Here is an 8,181-nt window from a genome sequence, read left to right as displayed (position 1 = left end):
ATAATAAAACTGACATGTGACATATTTATCTAACATCCTTCAGTTTTTGAACCAATCACTTCTTAACACGTATACATTTAAACGATCGGAATTTGTGTGCTCAGATGAGCCACTTTCTTAATTTTCTTTTTAACTAAATGGGTTTTGACCTGACTAGACGTTTTTAGACCATTTTAGTAAAACAAGGGATAAGTGGTTGAAATCAACTTTATATGCGCATGCAGACAAGTACAATAGTTATTTCACATCTATATGAGCATGTAAACCTAATAACATCTCATTTTATTTTCTCTTTCTCCCTCTCTCTCTCTAAAAAGTAAAAACCCTCTCGATCTGTTGTGATGTTACAATAAATAAATAATAAATAAAAGCTCTGAGTATAATCCTTATCTTGTCTTAACTAAACAATCATCATCGATCACCATGAACAAAATCTTCCGCAAGTCAACGATCGGACTCCTCAGAAGGGCCGCATCAAATCATCATCATCGATAGTACATGCACCTACCGATGATTTGCAGCCGGAAGGACTTGTCCGATGCTCTGCAAACTATGTTCCGCTTTCGCCTATCAGCTTCCTGGAGAGAGCTGTTGACGTGTACAGAGATCGGACCTCCGTGGTTTATAGATCGCTGACATACACGTGGGAAGAAACGCATCGAAGGTGCGTGAAGCTGCCGTCTGGCCTAACTCAATTGGGGATTGCTCCTGGTGACGTTGTAAGTTTCTTTTCTTCTAATTAATTTTAGTTTTAAGATAAAAGAAAATGTGGTCAAAACTAAAACACATCATATCATGCGCCCCCATTTCAAATTTATACCATTTGCCCTTGACGTCCTCATTCTTGTATAATTTAAGCCCTGTTGTTAGATTAAACGTTAGTTGACGGTTAAACAAGACGGGCTCAAGTTACACGAGAATGAGTTCTAAGTGGCATAAATTTGATATAAGTTCGCATATTGTTTTTGGTATTGGCCACGTGAGTGTAAATTTGGTTTTTGGCCGGATTAATATATAACTATGTTATTATTATTGAATTGTGTCTTGATTTGCCAACTTTTGTTTTTATAGTATATATGTATGCTAGACTATAGAATCTACACAGTTGTCAAGAATTATACAAACATTAATTGGTACAGTATTCAACGCATGATTTTGATTCCATTTTTTAATAGAAAATATATAATATTTGAAGTTGATCTTTACCCGTCGTTAGGCTGAGGGGTGTGGGGGGCTCTAATGGGGGCGCGAGTGGGGGCTCTAGCCAATAATATTGTGACGTGTGGCAGAGAGAGAAACTGAATAAGGGGGGGTGTTGGAGCCCCCGTTGGAGCCCCTGGCCCTGGTGTGGAGAGACTCCAGCAGGGGCTCCAGCGGATTTTTTTTTTATTTTTTTATAAATATATTCAAAAAACGTATTATTAAAAAATCTCATAAATTATTAAAAAAAACACACATTAAAAAAAATACATTAATATCTAAAAATAAAATAAAAATAAAAGTACTAAAAAAAACATTATTCTTATTCTTCGGCTTGGTCTTCTTCGATCAACCTCTTTCGGATACGTTCCTTTTGCTTTTCCATCAGCATTTGATCGACCGGATTTAGGTTACCTCTTTCGGCCCGTCCGTTGCAAGTTGTTTTTTCCGGTGGACGCGTCTTCTTGCTCCCGTAGCATCACCGTGTGATTCTTGTGTCTCTGGAACAACAAAGTTAGGAGACGGTTGTATGTTGGATGGTTGAAAGCCGGATGTTTCTTGCGGCCCCGAATAAAACATCGGTTGGTCTGGTGACGACCATAAATCGTCGTCAATATAATCTGAATCTAGGTTTGGGTACCAATTTCCAGACATTTTTGGGTATTATATAGGAGTTTGGGATATTATATAGGAGTTTGTAAGGTGAAATTGTGTTTTGATATGGTTGAAATGAGAGTAATTTGGGGTATTATATAGAGGTTTTTAAGGTTTTTTTTTTTAAAATATTGGAGCTCAACGTCTCTTTCCTGCCTCCACAACGGCTCTTTCTCTCTCTTCTCCCGCGACCACACTCACGGCTGCCTGGGGGCTCGCGCTCGCGCCCCGTTCGCGCCCCGGTGGTGTGGGGTTAGCGCCTGGGGGCGTGAGCTGAGGGGCTCACGCGCCCAGGTTAGCGCCCCACACCCCTCAGCCTTACTTTTGACTTGGTCTTCCATCAAGATCTTTAGCATTGATGTGTTGTGAGATTCTTCCATCGAATGAGAAAATATAAAACTGGGACGGTTTATGTTTTTTTTTTTTAAAGTTTAACCAAGTTTTTATTGGTTTACGAGTTCTACCATATATGTACGTGTATAACTTGTATGTACACCATATTTTTATCTTATTATATATTATTTTGGTGTGAGTAGTAATTATGTATATAAAAATACTAATAAAAAAAATTTGTTGTTTTATTTTCAAAATCGTTATTCTTACATTGTTTACACCTTAATTCTTTTCATACGATAAGTTATTAATTTATATAAAGTAGTTTATCAAGAAAGTACTTTTTTTATTATTATAAAGGTTCATTTATGATGTATTATAATATAATATTTAATATAATAAATGATAAATGATAATAAATTTATGATTAGATCTATTTAATATTTTTGACCGAGCTCTTTATTTAATAGTTTTCATTGGGAACGTACCCGTTTTAATGTTTCCTACTCATCCCTTAAAAATAAATCAAAATTTGTCACATTTCATTTTGAAGTTTTCTTTTAAAATAGTTTTATTTTTAGAAAATAAGTAAAAAAAAACTATATTTAAATGGTAAAAAATGTGTTTTTAACTAAATTAAATTTTTTCTATATTTGTAAAAAAACTAAAAAGTTTTGTAACTTCCTAAGATAAACTGTGGCGATTTCTTTCTTTAAGAAGTTAATTTTTTTCTATATTTGTAAATTTTTTTATAAAGAAGTTAAATTTTTTCTATATTTGTAAACATTTAAAAGAAAACTTTTTTAAAGAATAATGATGTAACTTCTTTTTAAAAACAATAAAAAAAAGTTTTGTTTATTTTTTGTCTTATCATAATAATTCAATTTGATTCTTTTTGTTAGGTTCGAAAGCATGATATTAACACATGAGAAAAGAATAAACTTATTGACCAAATCAGATATTATTCAATCTTTTTTGTTTATTAAAATTTAACATGATTTTTTTTAATGTAAATTATCCCAAGAAATTATTCTTATTAGACACTCTTTAGGAAAACTAAAACAATTATAGGAAAAAAGTAAAACGTTTTCTTAAAATAGGAAAAAAATGTTTTTTCAAATAGGAAAAAAAAACGTTTTTGGTTAAAGTTTTAAAAACGTTTCATTATATATAAAAAAAAGAAAAAATCTATAAAACTTTTATTATAGTTATAATAAAAGATTACAAAATAGCAATATTTAAAACTAAAAGGTGAGAAAGGAGTAAAAAATGGAATACACCCTTGTGCCTTTGTATATTAGCGCTTGATCAAATACAAATGATTCTTAAGGGGTGTTGAGATTGCTTGTTTTCATCAACTTATAACTTATAAACTTTTTGAGAAGTAATAAGGTGTTTAGGATTGCTTATACTGTGAGAGGAAAATTTCTATAAGTTACACTTTTATAACTTCTAGCAGCGTGCCTGCGCGATGCGGCGGAGTTGCACGTAAACATGATATCGGATGCGTAATTGGTGTTACTGTTTCTGTATGTGCGTGACGTAACAATAGTACGCGCGTAACCCGACAATAGTATGCTCGTATTGCGGCATTGGAATCTTAACCGGTGTTAGTAAGCACGCCACAACGACTGTGCACGCTTAGTCAGGTGTTGGTGCGCACGCAATGCAACATTGTATTCGTCTTGACCCGCAACCCGTTCCGCTTGACAATTTTCTACCGGAATTCGTTTTGACTTGACTCCTTTCGACCCAAACATGCCCCGACCCAAACCAAATTAACCTTTTTTGTATCGACTCATTCCAACCTTAACCTTTTAGACCCATGACCTGAACGGCCGAAACCGCCCGATTCATTTGTCGGTCTTTAATGGTAATCACGTAACAGGCTAAGTTTTTAAAATGAAAAAAGTATAGCAATACCATACTTAAATTAAAGAGAATAAAATACTCTTTTTTATGGTATAATGTTTTAAAAAAAATATTAGCGTGTTAAAAAGTTATAAACGTTTAAATGTTGTCGGGGTGGTTGGTTTAAAATAATGGGTATATATGTAACTATTATATAAATTAACAAAATGTGATTGAAGTTAAGGGACCAAACTTGTAATTCTTTTTTAATAAATTAAAGATAAATCGTAACATGATTTTGGTTATGCTAAAGACAAAATTGTCAAAATACAAAATTGCCCCTATAATATCTTAATCTTATTCATTATAGTTTGTATTAAAAGCAACAAGTTTGGTGCATTTTAAAAATTAAGAGGTCCAAATAAGGAATCCGAAACATCCCCTTATCTATACTACAAAGTATGAGTGAGGGACCTCTTAAATTTTAAGAGGTACCAAACTCAATGCTTTATGTACAACACACGATGCATCAAAAATATAAAAATTAAGGGTAAATAAGTCTTTTCATTCCTTTAAGATATACTTATAACTTTGGTCCCTCAACTTCACTACATTTTTTGTAAATTTAGATAATAGTTACACACTAATTCAAAACCAACTACCCATCGATTTTTTAACGGCCATATCTTTTCACACGTTAATATTTCTTAAAATAACTACATCATAAAAACGAGTATTTTATTCTCTTTAATTTGAGTATGATATTGATATAGTTTTTTAGTTTTAAAAATTTAACATGTTACGCGATTACCGTGTAGAACTGGTAATAGGTTGATTCGGGTGAGCTTTGGTCATTTGTAAAAGTGGATTAGGGTCAGAACAAGTCGATACAAGAAAAATGGTTAATTTGGTTCGGGTTCGAGTAGATAGGGGCCAGGTCAGACCGATGTCAAGTCGGAACGGGTTTAGGGCCAAAACAGGTTGGTTTACAAAAGTGATTTATTTGAAATTACTTTATATTTCAGGTTTGCTTCTTGATTTTCGTCACCAGTTACGCAGATGTCGTTGTTTACATGTACTGGGGCCGATAAACGCGTGTTAAGCACCACGTAACGCACATAACCAAATCTTGGTAAACGCTCAACATAGCGCCCTGCACTGGTAATCGTTATGAATTACACGCGTGGTGCTGGTTAAGCATGTTTTAATGTTAGTAACGTGCATTCCGGGCCGGTTACGCGTGTTCAATCTTCGATTACACGCAACTGGCTTTGCACGAGTTACATGTCAAATTTCAGGCTATGTGCACACTGTCATCAGATGGCGTATCTACTGACACATACTATACGTTCAATGTCGAGTTGCGTCCACACCCCCGCTGCATTGCGCGGACACTCAGCTAGTTATGATAAGTGTATAAATAATTAGAGTTTTTAAGTTAACAACTAGTGTAAGTATTATTATACTATAACTTTTGAATTAAAGTAATTATTAATACGTTTAGCATGTTAACGTCTATTAAAGTTGCTTAATCCTCTAAAAAATTATTGGATGCATTAAACTAAACTATTGTGTTAATTTTCACGTCATTGTTTTAATAATAAAAATGATTAATATTAATGCAGGTAGCCACCCTGGCCCCAAACATTCCGGCGATGCAAGAGCTCCATTTCGCCGTTCCGATGGCCGGCGGCGTCCTCTGCACTCTCAACACCCGCCATGATTCCAACATGCATTCTGACTCACTCCGAAACCAAAATCCTCTTCGTAGATCATCAATTTCTCGACACTGCTTTAACCGCACTCAATCATCTCACAAAACCCCCTCTCATTGTCACTATCACCGACGAATTTGAACCGTCTGATCATCCAAACAACGTTAACGCTTACGAATACGAAACCTTGATTGGCGGAGGAGTCACGAGTTTTAACGTAATCCGACCAACCGATGAATGTGGTCCGATTAGTTTAAACTACACTTCGGGCACGACTTCGAGGCCCAAAGGGGTGGTTTATAGCCACCGTGGCGCGTATTTAAACGCAATCGCTACTGTTTTCATGCATGGAATGGTACGTGGTCCGTGCCCATGTTTCACTGCAACGGGTGGTGCCTCACGTGGGGCCTGGCGGCTATTGGGGGTACTAACATATGCATTAGGAGATGTGATCCTAGACACATATTTGATAACATAGCTCGACATAAGGTTACACATATGAGCGGGGCGCCAACCGTCCTAAACATGATTATGAACTCTCCGGTCGCGGACCGGAAACCGCTACCACACCGAGTCGAGATTATGACGGGCGGTGCACCGCCACCACCGTTAATCCTCTCGCGGATGGAGGAGTTAGGGTTTGGTGTGTCACACTTGTACGGGCTCACGGAAACGTACGGGCCCGGGACGTTCTGTTTGTGGTAGCCCGAGTGGGACTCGTTACAGACCGAAGAACGGTTGAAGCTCAAAACGCGACAGGGAGTGAGGCATATGGGGTTGGAAGCGGTAGACGTGAAAGACCCGATCACAATGGAGAGCGTCGAGTGTGACTGGAAGTCGATAGGGGAGATTATGTTTCGGGGGAATACGGTTATGAGCGGGTACTTGAAGGATATGAAAGCTACAGAAGAAGCGTTTTCGGGTGGGTGGTTTCAAAGTGGTGACTTGGCGGTCAAACATCCGGACGGGTATATAGAAGTCAAGGATCGGTCAAAGGATATAATAATATCGGGAGGGGAAAACATAAGCACGGTCGAGGTTGAAACCGTTATTTATAGTCACCCTGCGGTTCTTGAGGTCGCAGTGGTGGCCCGACCGGATAACCACTGGGGTCAAACTCCGTGTGCATTTGTGAAACTCAAAGATGGTTTTAGCGTTGATGGTCAGGATCTCATTGATTATTGTCGTGACCGTATGCCGCGCTATATGGCTCCTGTAGAAACATGAGATGAATCTGACCTGATCCATGACGATGTTACCGGGTCTTCGGGATGAACGAGCTGCGCCTTGATCTTCTTCTCCGGCTAGCTTGAGATCTGCAATGGCTTTTTGGGGGTGTGGAGGTGACTGCTAAGAAATCTCGAGGATCTCTTGTTTACAGACACAAAAATGATATGATGGCAGCTCTTACTGAGCCTGACTCCTTAATAAGAAGGTGGAGACCTCCTTATATAGAGAGGCTCATGGCTACCATCATGGTACCCTAATGGACCTAGCCCAGTTAGGGTTACCTCCACAAAACCCCCTCAGCCCAATAATATTGTATTAGTCCATATAATAAAATAAGCCAAACATAATAAATTAAGGTCGTAAGCCGGGTTTAGTACCATACCCCTACAAGCCCCCCAAGTCCAGTGGTGCTCCTAGGCGTGCAAGCGTTTAGGTGGAGCGCTGGACTTCATAAGGTGTGTTAGGATATGAGGCGGTTTTTTCCCCTTTCTTTGGCCTTGTTTTTATTGTCTTTGAGTTTTGAGAGGTTTTCTCCATGATGGTGACATGTTGTGATCCTTATGACAATGATGGTGCACTGGCATGAATAAGATATAGCACGCATCATAACAATAGTGGCGAGGGGCCTGATAAAAGATAGAGTGCGCATCTCGATAATAATGTAATGCGACTTGCGTGCGAGGCAGCTTGCGAGCTATAAAAATAATGAAGCTTGCGCGCGAGGCAGCTTACGAGCTATAAAAATAATGAAGCTTGCGCGCGAGGCGACTTACGAGCTATAAAGTAATGAAGCTTGCGCGTGAGGCGACTTACGAGCTATAAAATAATGAAGTCGTTATACACTGATGTGAAGCAAAGACTAGAAGCTAATGATTTCTCTACACTGCCTGAGGCACATGCATGTACAGCAGGGATGAAATCATTGACATGAAGCGAATGATTTCTCTATAAAGTAATGATGGTGTATTGGCATGAATAAGATATAGCACGCATCATAACAATAGTGGCGCGGGGCCAGATAAAAGATAGAGTGCGCATCTCGATAATAATGTAATGCGACTTGCGCGCGAGGCAGCTTACGAGCTATAAAAATAATGAAGCTTGCGGCTTTTTAGCTATAATATGCTGATAATGACTGGCCCACAGGGGCCTCTTCTACGCGGGATGACTATCCCGGCTTGTTTTCAAAATAATAATG

At 37.9% G+C, this 8,181-nt stretch overlaps 1 pseudogene across 1 annotated transcript; it reads left to right on the top strand.

Annotated features, from left to right (window-relative positions):
• Window positions 1-413: 413 nt before the first annotated feature.
• Window positions 414-6,980, top strand: LOC143584397 (putative CoA ligase CCL13 pseudogene; annotated as a pseudogene). The gene is made up of 2 exons (XR_013144353.1): window positions 414-719; window positions 5,664-6,980. The product of XR_013144353.1 is annotated as a putative CoA ligase CCL13 pseudogene (transcript).
• Window positions 6,981-8,181: the final 1,201 nt, after the last annotated feature.

This window comes from Bidens hawaiensis, unplaced genomic scaffold, assembly GCF_021521415.1.
Source record: "Bidens hawaiensis isolate Kalapana, Puna unplaced genomic scaffold, B.hawaiensis_p1.1 tig00033112_1, whole genome shotgun sequence".
Lineage (NCBI taxonomy): Eukaryota > Viridiplantae > Streptophyta > Magnoliopsida > Asterales > Asteraceae > Bidens > Bidens hawaiensis.
The sequence above is the reverse complement of the archived record's forward strand: the minus strand, read 5'-3'. Positions and strand labels throughout refer to the sequence as shown.